Source organism: Prionailurus bengalensis, chromosome B2 (genome assembly GCF_016509475.1).
Source record: "Prionailurus bengalensis isolate Pbe53 chromosome B2, Fcat_Pben_1.1_paternal_pri, whole genome shotgun sequence".
Lineage (NCBI taxonomy): Eukaryota > Metazoa > Chordata > Mammalia > Carnivora > Felidae > Prionailurus > Prionailurus bengalensis.
Genome location: NC_057349.1, coordinates 149,645,127 through 149,658,068, shown reverse-complemented (window position 1 = coordinate 149,658,068; position 12,942 = coordinate 149,645,127). Strand labels below are relative to the sequence as shown.

At 53.3% G+C, this 12,942-nt stretch overlaps 1 long non-coding RNA gene across 1 annotated transcript in view; it reads left to right on the top strand.

The window, feature by feature from the left end:
• Positions 1 to 205, top strand: part of LOC122490179 — a 55,303-nt gene extending 55,098 nt beyond the window's left edge. The window contains exon 4 of the long non-coding RNA XR_006299110.1: positions 144 to 205. This is a non-coding gene — a long non-coding RNA (uncharacterized LOC122490179). The remainder of the gene's footprint in view (positions 1 to 143) is intronic.
• Positions 206 to 12,942: the final 12,737 nt, after the last annotated feature.

The following is a 12,942-nucleotide window of genomic DNA, read 5'->3' as shown; positions in this document are numbered from 1 at the left end:
AGTCATGTGGAGATTAATGTTTCGAAGCAAAAAGCTCCCGGGCACGGTGAGTGTCCGCGTAACCGTGCTCAGCGGCAGCCCTGCTCCCGTGAGTGACATCCTGTGACTTAAAGGACTCTTTTCTCCACTTTCTGCCTCCACAGGGCAAATGTGACTCCGCCTTGCCTGGGACCAAGTCGGCCGCGTCACTAGAGGTAAGAAATGCTGGCTTGTTTTCTTCCTCCAGGATGCGAGGCTCGTTCTTAGAAGAGGGCTGGGCGGGAGGCTCCCTTTCGGCTTCGTGGCTGCTGGTGAGCCCCCCGGAGTGGGGGAGGGCCGGTTGCGTGCCTTGGGAAGCGGGGACCCCGCACCCCGAAGCTGCCGTCACCTGCCGTCGTGGGTGAGGGGCAGGTGCGCCCTGCGCTGCGCAGTAACGCGTCCTTGCAGCCGGGGTCCGCCTCGTGCGCTCAGCTGGGAGCGTTCTGCTGTCTGCGAAGCCGGCGCGTGTTGTTCTGAACTTGGGGGTCTCCGGGGACACCATGCGTTGTACCTTTGAAAACTCTACTGCGTGCCTTCAAAATAAGCGAGAGTCACGACGGCGAAGGGAGACCTCGAGGCAGGTCAAGTTGGAGTGGGGGGCTGGCCCCGTGCCGTCTGCCTGCGGGGTCAGTGGCCAGCCAGCTCCAGGAGCCTATGGGCCGCGTGCGGGGCTCGGGCTCTCACCCCGGAGCTTTTCGAGGGATTAGGCCTAAAACGGGCCCCTTTGGCCAAAGGTAGATTTCCCTCAATATTTCAAGCATCAGTGTGGGTTGAATGGTAACGTTATAAATAAGTTTTATGAGGTGGGCTGATGGGTGTTTTCTTCTCCTGACTCCCACAATGCCACCAAGTAGGAATGGCCACTCGTTCAGGTGACGTGATGGTGTCTCTGTCGGGCTAAATATTCACGGCAGGCGTGGCAGGTACGGTGGGCCTGTCCCCACAGGTGTCAGACGGGTCATTTGAGACCTGGGTTTTGGGGTGCCTGGGTGGCTCTGTCGGTTAAGTGTCCAGCTCTTGATCTCGGCTCAGGTCGTGAGCTCACAGTTCATGGGTTCGAGCCCCACGTTGGACTCTGTGCTGTTGGCATGGAGCTTGCTTGGGATTCTCTGTCTTTCTCTCTCTCAAAGGTAAATAAACATTAAAAAAAAACCCCAAACCCTGGGTTTTGCTCAGGTTTAGTTAATGTGTGTGATTACATCAGGCTATATCTGGTTCATGCTAAACAAAATACACATGGGGGCGCCTCAGTGACTCAGTTGTTTGAGCGTCCAACTTCGGCTCAGGTCATGATCTCGCGGTTTGTGAGTTCGAGCCCCATATCAGGCTCTGCTGTTAGTACAGAGCCTGCTTTAGATCTTCTGTCTCTTTCTCTCTCTGTCCCTCCCCTGCTCATGCTCGCTCGCTCTCTCTCAAAAATAAACACTAGGGGCGCCTGGGTGGCGCAGTCGGTTAAGCGTCCGACTTCAGCCAGGTCACGATCTCGCGGTCCGTGAGTTCGAGCCCCGCGTCAGGCTCTGGGCTGATGGCTCGGAGCCCGGAGCCTGTTTCCGATTCTGTGTCTCCCTCTCTCTCTGCCCCTCCCCCGTTCATGCTCTGTCTCTCTCTGTCCCAAAAATAAATAAAAACGTTGAAAAAAAATTAAAAAAAAAAAAAACATTAAAAAAAAATGGAAAAACACAAAATACACACTTAAAAACCCTCCTAAGCATCTGGCAGCTTTCTGGGGGCCCTACGTCACCAGCCTTGTTGGGGTAGGGGCTGTCCTGCTTACTGTGCATCTCGGGAGCAGCACAGAGAAGCGATGGGCGTCTCAGCATCTCCTCCGTGGGTCTGCAAGTCCCGTGGGGCAATACGGAGTCCCGGCCGATCCCAGGAGCCTGTATTCCTGGATGCAAAGAAGCCACTTGTGTGAACGGTCAGTCTTGCATTTGATGGCTGACATCCATGTGAACAAAGCTTTCCACCGAACCCCACGTTGTACCTTTTCCATACTTGTGGTACTCCCGTGTCCGTCTAATGCTTTATAAATAGCTTAACACCAAGAACTTGGTTGAAGAAACGTTTCTCTCTACCGTTTTCTTGTGTGAATTAAATCTTCCTTATCAGACACAAAAATGGTGTCCGTAGCATTGAAGGTTGGTGATAACTGATTTAGGGTCCTGTAACATCTCAAGGTGTTCTGGTTGTTTTAGTTAAGGGGCTAGACAGGTGCCTGAATACTATTTCGCGTTGCCTCCTAACGTGAGTAAGCTCGGGGACGAGCGTGTTGTAGTGGGAGGGGCGGCCCTGCTCCGCTTTCCTCATAACGATTTTTCAGTCTTGCTTATGATCTGATCAAGAAAAAAACGGTTCAGCTCCAACCGGTGGTGGTTGTCAGAGCTCTACTCGGCTTTCTAGAGTCGGTGAGGAACCATGTCTCCTGGGAAGATAAAGTTTTGTCATTCTGCCTGTCCTCTCCGCCCTCGGACTGGCCCCGGGCAGCAGGAGCGAGGAGTTTCCACGCTGCCTGTGGTCCTCGTCTCTTGGCCACAGAGATGGACGTAGGCAAGTGGACAAGACTGTGTCTGGTGGGCGTGGGTGTCACTCGTGAATCATCCCCAGTGACCAGTCCCACACGCCTGTTACGGTAAGAGCCATGGTCAGAGGTAGAAGCATTTCTAAGAAGAACCATCTCTGTGGGGACCTTGTTTTCTGACCGTATTTGGGTCGAGGCTCTGGGAGGGCCCCGGAAGCAGTGTTGCAGAAGCCGGTGGCCAGCCTGACCCTGACCCCTCTAGCACTTGGCCATGTTTTCAGAGTCGCCTTGGGTTGATGGGCAGGGGGTCCCTTCTTTCTTTTTTTAAATTTTTTATTTGTTTTATTATTTTAGAGAGAGTGAGCGGGGGAGAGGGGCGGAGGGAGAGAGAGAATCTCAAGCAGGCTCCGCGCTTAGCAAGCAGCCACGCGCGGGGCTCGATCCCACAAACCGTGAGGTCACGACCTGAGCCGACATCAAGAGTCGGACGCCCAGCCGACTGAGCCTCCCGGGCGCCCCGGCAGGAGGCCCCTCTTATGTTCAGAATGAACGCACACGAATCCAACGTCACACAGCGTCACCTGGGAGCATTCCGGATCTGGAAAAGGTGATGAGAGCGGCGAAGCGTTTCCCTTCGTGTCTTTCCCCCCTTCTCCCCGCTTCTCTGCAGGTCTGTGTTCAGCAGACTGTTCACCACGAGAGGGGATTGCAGGGTCTCCTGTCTAAAATCCTGGTGCGTTTTGGCTGCTGGGGCGTAAGCAGGTGCTCGCAGCGCCCTGATGAGAAATGGGATTATTTTACGAGGTGCGTCGTAGACGCTGTGGATACGGCAGACAGCGGCGTGTTCCCGCTAAACCTGCAGGGGCCGTCGGTTCAGCAGCTAACTGAATTTCTTCTCCCTCTTTGTTTGTTTGATTTTATAACAAGGAGAGGGGCGCCTGCGTGGCTCGGGCAGCTGACAAGTGATTGCAGTTCACTCATGCAGCGTAAGAGATGTGGACGTAACTATATATCCAAGCAACTCGAAAGGATCTTTCTGTTTGAATTTGTAACCTGGCTTATGGCTTCCTCCTGTACACTGATCTCTGTTGGGGCGCCTGGGTGGCTCAGTTGGTTAAGCGTCTGACTTCAGCTCATGCTGTGATCTCACGGTTTGTGAGTTCGAGCCCCGCATCCGGTTCTGTGCTGACAGCTCAGAGCCTGGAGCCTGCTTCGGATTCTGTGTCTCCCTCTCTATGACCCTGCCCCGCTCCTGCTCTGGCTCTGTCTATCAAAAATAAATAAATGTAGGGGTGCCTGGGTGGCTCAGTTGGTGGAGCGTCCAACTTTGGCTCAGGTCATGATCTCGTGGTCTATGGGTTCGAGCCCCGCGTCGGGCTCTGTGCTGACAGCCCGGAGCCTGGAGCTGCTTCGGATTCTGTGTCCCCCTCTCTCTCTGCCCCTCCCCTGCTCATGCTCTGTCTCTCTCTCTCCCTCTCTCTCTCTCTCACAAAAATAAACATTAAGCATATTAGAAAAAAGACACTGACCTTCGTGAACCCAGAGAGGTAGGAGGCCCTCTGTGGCAGCAGGTGCCGAGAGCAATGTCACGGCCAAGCCAGGCACACCCAACACGAGCTCCTCACTTACGGGTCATCACCGACAACCTGCCATCGCCCGGCCACCTTCCCGAGGCGACTGTTCCTTCACCGATAGCGCACTTCACAGACGGGGAAAGGAAGTCAGAAATGACGTGATTTGCTCAGTCCTACAGCTACAGGGTGTGGCTCGGCCTTTCAGACAAACGGATGCTCTTTATGTCCTTTTCTACACGCCAGCTCGACACCTCACCCCCTCTGCTCCAGTGTAGGCCAGCCTTCTCTAAATTGTGGTCTTGGGGGAGAAAGATAAAGCGCTATAGGCAATTATGGCTGTCTTTTATGATTCACTGGAGGTTAAATGAGGCTCTCATGTTTTATTAGGGGGCAGCTTATTTAGAACTACTCGCTGACGTGCACCGTGCCTGCCCAGGAGCTGTAGATGCACCCTGGAACCCCGCTCTAGCAACATTAGGGGTGTTGGGGCACCTGGGTGGCTCCCTCCGTAGTGCATCTGACTCTTGATTTCCGCTCAGGTCATGATCTCACAGTGTGTGAATTCGAGCCCCATGTCGGGCTCTGGGCTGACAGCTCAGAGCCTGGAGCCTATTCGGATTCTGTGTCTCCTTCTCTCTCTCTGCCCCTCCTCTGCTCATGCTCTGTCTCTCTCTCAAAAATAAATAAATAAACTTAAAAAACAAAAAACAGTAGTGTTATTAAAAGCGTCAGAGGTGGGAGCAGCTAGGGGGACGCTGTTGGTGAGCTCCTGGCTGGAGACTCACGTAGGACCCACTGCTTGAGGGAGCCCAGCCATGCGGGGCAGGGGGGGGGGTCCTGGGGGGGCAGCAGCCCTGGTGGCACTGAGCTGCTCCCACCCGTGGTTCTCTGCTTCAGAAATACGACGTTGTAGTCTACAGATTTTTTAAAAAAAATTTTTAATGTTTGTTTATTTTTGAGAGAGAGACAGAGCATGAGCAGGGGAGGGGCAGAGAGAGGGAGACACAGAATCCGAAGCAGGCTCCAGGCTCCGAGACATCAGCACAGAGCCTGAGGCAGGACTTGAACTCACACACCGTGAGATCATGACCTGAGCCGAAGTTGGACGCTCAACCGACTGAGCCACCCAGGCGCCCCTGTAGTCTGAAGATTTTATGTCTTTCCGCCGTCAACACCCACAGTTGCTTCTACAGGTGTTTCCAGCTGAGGAGTCCGCATTCCCTTCTCGAGATGCACAGTGTTCGTGCAACACTGTGATTCTTCCGGATGGTTTTCCTTCTGGCCATTTTCCTTCCTCAGTGCCCAGCGACCGTTCTTCACACCATTCCCTGCACCCCCCGTGTCGGCCAGCAGCGTGGCAGTGCCGTGGGGTTCAGAAAGGACCAGACTGGAAGCCCGTGCCTGGCACGTAGTCCCACCCTCTCCCCACTTAGCTACTTGGCAAACGTGACCTTGGTGAGACCGCGTTGCCTGCTGGGCGTCTGCGGACTGGATGCAATTGAAATCGACATAAATGGTCAGAGCCTTCACGTACTTTGTTTTTCTTTCATGCGTGTTTAGACATCTATGGACGTGCACACATAAAAAATAAAACGTGCATTACCTAAGTATTTTATACATTGATACGGTGAAGATTATGTTCGATGCTGTTGGTCTCCAGATTCCTTTTGCAAAAATTTTTTTATTTTTTTATTTGAGAGAGAGAGAGTGTGTGAGTAGGGGAGAGGCAGAGAGAGAGAGAGAGAGAGAGAGAGAATCGCAAGCAGGCTCTACCCTCAGTGAGGAGCCTAACTCGCGACTTGATCCCAAGACCCTGGGATCACGACCTGAGCTGAAATCAAGGGTCAGATGCTCAACCGACCGAGCCGGCCAGGTGCACCCCACCAGATTCCTTTTACAAGCACTTCCCCTCACGTTAGTAGAAGCTGCCCATTCGTGTTGAATTCCTTTCCATTTTGCAGAGGATCACTGGTGCTTCAGCTCCCGTGCTTGGGGAGCCGGCCCCCACACGGCGGAGTGCTTCCCATCCTGACCCGTGCACCTGCTGGTTGAGCGCTAACCCTCCCGGGTTTAGCTTCCCGGGTTTAGCCGCCTCTCCTTCCCTCTCTGTCCCATTGTGATCCGCTGGTGCGTGTCTTGGGCCTAATTGTGCAAACACCGTAGTTCTGTGGCTCAGGGTCGGATGCCCAGTGTGACAGCAACAACTATCCCTTTAAAGCAGCGGCCAGTGAGCGGCGGGAGCAGTGCTTCAAAATAACGTCTTTGAAAAAGTATTTGGGACGTGAATGAGCCGGGATTGTCATGGAGCTTTCCCATGGCATAAAATAGAAGGCAATCTCTTGCCACAGTCTCCATGGCAACATTGAATTCACGGGCTTACATATACCTGCAATTAAATTCCATTAAGAAGGAAAGGGCTGCATCTCAAAGCCACGAGATTTACCATGACCGCTGTTTAGCTGGGGACCAGAGACCCGATCTGTTTTGCTAATGCATTTTCAAAAGCACTGAGCCTTCGATAACTACTTTTTCACCCTGCTGGGAGTTTGAGTTGTTAGGACAACTCAGAATCCTGTCACGAGCCTGGTGATTTCAGGACAGGATTATCCAGATGCTCGATTCCCCATTCTTCCCGCCCTGCGGCTTCTGTGCTCACCCACACTGCCACCAGGTGAAGACAGAGAGTGAGAATCGTCGGCGAGCACGCTGTTTCGAGTGATTCGGGCAAAATGTGTCGTGCAGAAAAGATGACATTAAAAAAAACATTTTCAGAGAGAGAGAGAGAGAGAGAGAGCGCACACACACACGCGAGCGGGGGAGGGGTAGAGGGAGAGAGAGAATCCCAAGCAGCCTCCTCACTGTCAGCACAGAGCCAGACGCGGGGCTCGAACTCACGAATTGTAGATCACGCCCTGAGCTGAAATCAAGAGTTGGACGCTTGAGCAGCTGAGCCACCCAGGCACCCCCAGAAAAGATGGCATTTTCGGCTGAGCTCTTTCCATGTTTTCTGTGGCGTGCGGTCCCCTGGGCCTGGGGAAAGGCGGTGGCCCTCGTGCCCCCTCACAGTCCGCGGCCGGACCAGGCCGGGCATCTCCACGCGGACAAGCCGGGAGCTCTGCTGAACTTCTTTCTGATTTTGCTTATTGTCTGTCTCTTGGGATTCCTTCTTTTATGGAAGACCAGATAGATCCTCCCTTAGAAGTGGATGCGGAGGCCTTTAATTTTATTCCGCGTGGAAAATAATCAAAGAAAATGTTTGTGGCTCCAGACAAGCCCTCTCTCCTCCGAGGAGCCACGACCCCAGGCGACGCTGATGTCAACTACGCTGCGAACAGCCCCCACGTGACATAAGCTTCTTTCTCAAGGGGCTGCGTGGGTTACAGACAGAGAACACAAACGGTTAATTCTCCTGCGTTTGTGATAACACTGCAACCTTAACGACCCTCCCTCCGCCAAACAGAAACTCAGTAAAAAATTCTCAGTTGCAGTCAAGCCTGGATAAGATATTCTTTTGCCAGAGTGAAGGACTATCGACATAATTGAAGTGTCCAGGCAGGACCACTGGAGCCCGGGTTTCAAGGAACATGCTTGGTATTGTCCTCCTTCGACTCAGAAGTGCCGTGGAGTAGGGCTTGCAGATGCCACGTCCTCAAAGCCTCTGCAGAGCCGCCTGCGGGACGGGACTGGGCTGCGGGTCCGTCTGCGGTGTGAGCTGCGTCCTCCGTGGCGGTGGAGCCTGTTCCCAGAATGACGGCTTCTGTCTGTGAAAAGCTGCATATAGACTTTCAGATCCAGAACTTTCAAAAGGGTGAGATGTGGATTAATTTTAGGGGAAAGGAATGGCACTAGCATGTTTCTTAAGCTCCCGATGGTTTGCGAATTCAAGACTGAAACGTGCGGAGACTGTCTGGACCCAGGCAAACTAAGAGATAAGAAATTTGTTGTGAACAGGGAGAACTACACTACGTTTCTGTCACTTCCCCTATGTTAGTATTTTTTGCCAGCTTTCAGTAGCAAAAAGCAGTAGATTTTTTAAAAGGGGCATTTTTCTCTACTGACATAATTCAGCCTATGAACAAACCATGCGTTTAAAAAATTTTTTTTACGTTTATTTATTTTTGAGAGAGAAAGAGATGGAGACCCAGCGCAAGTGGTGGGAGGGGCTGAGAGAGGGAGACACAGAATCGGAAGCAGGCTCCAGGCTCCGAGCCGTCAGCACAGAGCCCGACGCGGGGCTTGAACCCACGAACCGTGAGATCATGACCTGAGCTGAAGTTGGACGCTCAACCGACTGAGCCACCCAGGTGCCCCCACCTAACAAAGTCTTTTTAATAAGGAAGTATGATTAATACAAATTCTGCCTTAGAATGCCCCTTGGAATGGCTAACCTGGTAATTAGTCTTTCCAAAGCATTCTACGTGTCTTCTGAGGTGTGTGTGTGTGTGTGCGCGCGCGCGTGCACACGTGCACCCTTGCAAACAGGACACTTACATGGATAAACGTGTGCTAATCGGTTCTGCCTCCTGGGGGAGAGAACATACGGTATTTGTGGTCTGGAGACCACAGAATGAATGGAAAGGGGTTTGGTTACAACAAAACGGACAGTCGTACAACTACTTTCATTTGGAAAAGACGTACCCTTTAAGATTGTGGTGTAAGGAAGGGACGGGCCGGCCACTGCTGTCCTGTGCCGCCACCTGTCATGTGTCCCGCCCTGACCCAGGGCAGGTTCTGTCCATTTCGTCGTCTTCAGTTTCCTCTTTGTCTTTGATGCCTTCTTTCCAGGCCCTACATTTTTTAAAATTTTTTTTTAATGTTTTATTCATTTTTGAGACAGAGAGAGACAGAGCATGAACGGCGGAGGGTCAGAGAGAGGGCGACACAGAATCCAAAACAGGCTCCAGGCTCTGAGCCGTCAGCACAGAGCCCGACGCGGGGCTCAAACTCACGGACCGTGAGATCGTGACCTGAGCCGAAGTCGGACGCTTATCTGACTGAGCCACCCAGGCGCCCCCAGGCCCTACATTTTTAAAGCAGTGTATTTCCACAGCCACGTCCCTAACGGTGACTTCTGTTGTATCTGTCACCTAGAAGCTGATTGTCGGCTGGCACCTTTTCCATACTGCGGCTTTAGGCCTTCAGAGGAGGGGCCGATTTAGGTACCTACAGGAAGCTTTAGAAACTCCCAGAAGTCTCACCCAGTGTCCTCACAGGTCTGACCCTGCCCTCACTCCGTGCACACAGGTTGCATGCTCAGCCGTGGCCAAGACCAGGGTCGCGGGGAGGGACAGCCGGAAAGGGCTGCCTGTTCTCGGGAGGTGAGGGTGCTCCGTTTTCCCCAGGAGGGCAAAGCAGACTTTGTTGTTGCCCAGGCAGGCCGTACTCCAAGGTAGCCTGCAGTAGTGTGTACTTGAAGACAGAAAGTCGGTGCACACGTGTGTGCACAAGTGCCAGCATGTGCAAGTGCGTGCACACGCAAGTGTCAGTACATGTATGCACACGCACAAGTGTTGATGTGTGTGCACGTGTGCAAGCACAAATGTCCATGTGTGACAAGTGGCAGTGTGCACGTGTGTGCACATGCGCACACACAAGTGTTGATGTGTGTGTGCACATGTGCATGCATAAGTGTTGATGTGGATGTGTGTATCTGCACAGGCACAAGTGTTGACGTGTGCATGTGTGTGCAAGGACAACCATCGATGTGGGTGTGTGCATACGTATGTGTGTGCATGCACAAGTGTCCGTGTGCACGCATGTGTGCAAGCGTCGACGTGTGTGTGCCACGTGCACATACACAAGTGTCAATTGCGTGTGTACATGGGCATGCACAAGTGCCGATGTGTGAGTGTGTATGTGTGTACACACACAAGTGTTGATGTGCTTGCATATACACGCACATGCACAAGTGTTGATGTGTGTACATGTGCACGCATAAGTGTTGATGTGGATGTGTGCATGTGCACACGCACAAGTGTTGACGTGTGCATGTGTGTGCAAGGACAACCATCGATGTGGGTGTGTGCATACGTATGTGTGTGCATGCACAAGTGTCCGTGTGGGCGCATGTGTGCATCGACGTGCGTGTGTGCCACGTGCACATACACAAGTGTCAACTGCGTGCGTACATGTGCACGCACAAGTGCCGATGTGTGAGTGTGTATGCGTGTACACGCACAAGTGTTGATGTGTGTGCACGTGTGCAAGCACAAGCATCGAGGTGTGTGTGTGCAGAAGCGTCTGTGCATGCGGGTGCCCGCGTGCGCGCACAAGTGTCGGCGTGCATGTGTGTGCGTGCGCGCGGTGGAGGCGTTCCTCTTCCTCAAAGGGCTCAGACCGCGGACAGTGCGGTCCTTGCCTCGTCGGTGTCCATTAGTTGGCCGAGTGCCACCCGAGACATAAGCGAGCGTGTTTCCCGCCCTCCTCCCGAGTCCCCTCCTGGTGTGACGGCGCTCCGGCCTTGGCAGGTGGGCTGGGGGAGGGGTCTCCGGCCGACCCCTGCCGGGAGTCTGACAGCCTGGAACAGCCCACTCGTTGCTGGTGAAGCACGTGGTGTTGACGGCTGGCAGGACTCAGCGGAGCGAGCTCGCGCGCCTGGGCTCGGAGACATGGACGGCCTCCAGGCGCTGCTTCTCGGCTCTCTCCTGTCGCCTGGGAGCCCGCCAGGTTCAGGTTTATCTCCGCCAGAGCCTCGCACCCCACCGCCCGCCCGCCGCAGCGCTCGGGCGGAGGAAGTGGGGCTCCCGCCCCCCGCTGGGGTCTGTGCCGCTGGCGGGCAGGGGCGAGGCGGAGGCCGGAGCCTGCAGGGGGGGCTGGAGGGATGGCTGGGTCGCCCTGCGGGACCGGCCCCCCGGGCTTGGGGCAGAGAGGACGATGATCAGGCTGCCGCACAGGAAACTGCAGAAGCTCTTTCCCAGGAAGGTAAGTGGACGGGGCGGGGGGGGGGGGGGGGAGAGACGACCTCGCCCTCGGCTGGGAATCCCCGGGGAGGTCGCCACGGTTTTAATTTGCTGCCGGGAAGTCACTGCTGTCCTAGATGTTGGGCAGCCAGCCCTAAGCTCCAAGCTGTTCCGTGGGGCAGAGTGAGACTCCGTGCCTCGCGACGCGTGCCTGCGCCGGCGTCGCAGGTCACGCGGACACCGAGAGCAGGTCGGCAGCTCCATTCGGACTGTTGCCGTTTTCACTTGCCTGGCTTTCGAGGGGGTGTTAGAGCCCGAACGGATGCACTGTTGGTGTCCTCGGATGTGTTTTCACTATCACGGAGGCCGCGTCACCCAGTCGTCCTGCGATGTCAGAAGCATAGGGAACGGAATGTGACAAAGGTGACCTTTACTGAAACCCTTGCTGAAAAGGCAAAGTCGTAGGAGAGAATCAGATTTAGCAGTTTGCCCTTAAACTCTTCTTTTTCGTTTTTAAAAAATGGCTCTACTGTCGTAAAACGCACGTAACATAAAACTTGACCATTTAAATTGTTTTCCGGCATCCCGTGGGGTGGCATTAGGCGCGTTCGCTTTGCGGTGCAGCCGTCATCACTGTGTGTCCAGAGCACTCGCACCTTCCCAAACTGAGACTCGGCCTGTGACACATGCCCTCCCCACTTCTCCCGCCCCCCGCGTCCCCGCTTGTAGGTGAGATAACTCTAACACGTACAGTCCTGTGCGCTGTGTCAGGTTACAAAAAGCTGGCTCAGGCAGACCGACTGTAGGCTGTCTGTTGGATTTGTTAGAGAAGTAACTTTGAATTGTTATCTCTTTTTAAAAAATGTTTATTGATTTTTGGGAAAGAGAGAACGTGAGTGGGGGAGGGGCAAAGAGAGAGGGAAACAGAGAATCCCAAGCCGGCTCCACGCTGTCCGTGCAGAGCCCAAAGCGGGGCCCGAACCCACAAACCTTGAGATCATAAGCGGAGCTGAAATCAGTTGCTCAACCGACTGAGCCGCCCAGGTGCCCTGAATTGTATGTCTCTTATTTTATTTATTACTATTATTTTTTAAATTCTGTTTAATGTTTATTTTTGAGAGAGAGGCAGAGCAAAAGCAGGGGAGGGGCAGAGAGAGAGGGAGACACAGAATATGAAGCAGGCTCCAGGCTCCGAGCCGTCAGCGCAGAGCCCGACGCGGGGCTCGAACTCACGGACCGCGAGATCATGACCTGAGCCGAAATTGGACGCCTAACCGACTGAGCCACCCAGGAGCCCCTCTCTTTTAAAAGAGAATTATGAGCTACAGGTTTGTTTGTTCGTTTTTTTAAATCACCAGCATACCAACATAAGTATGGGATTGGTGGGTCTCAATACTTTTCGAAGAAAATCTGTTTTCTTTAACTTCGTATAACTTTTTTTACGTTGGACAAAATGTGTCTGTGCTTGCTATATGTAGATTTGGGGTTAATAATTTTACATGTAGATCTTTATACATGGGAATATTTTTTAAAGATAAATTTATGTTTCACTTGACAACCCCTCCTAAAATACTGTTTTTGGTCATTTTATAAGGTGAATGAAAGCTGTTTCCTTTTACTTTGGCGGTTAAGAAAACTGAGGTGTTAAGCTAGCAAGGGGCGTGCTCACGCTCTAGGAACATATGGACAGACCTGAAGGCAGAATCTGTGCCCCTGGGGGGCGCCTGAGTGGCTCAGGCGGTTAAGCGTCAGACTCCTGATTTCGGCTCAGGTCACGATCTCGCGGTTCGTGAGATCGAGCCCCGTGTTGGACTCTGCCCGGACAGAGCGGAGCCTGCTTGGGATCCTCTCTCTCCCTCTCTTGCTGTCCTTCCCGGACTGGTGCTGTCTCTGTCTTTCTCAAAATAAATAAATAAACTTAAAAAACTGTTTT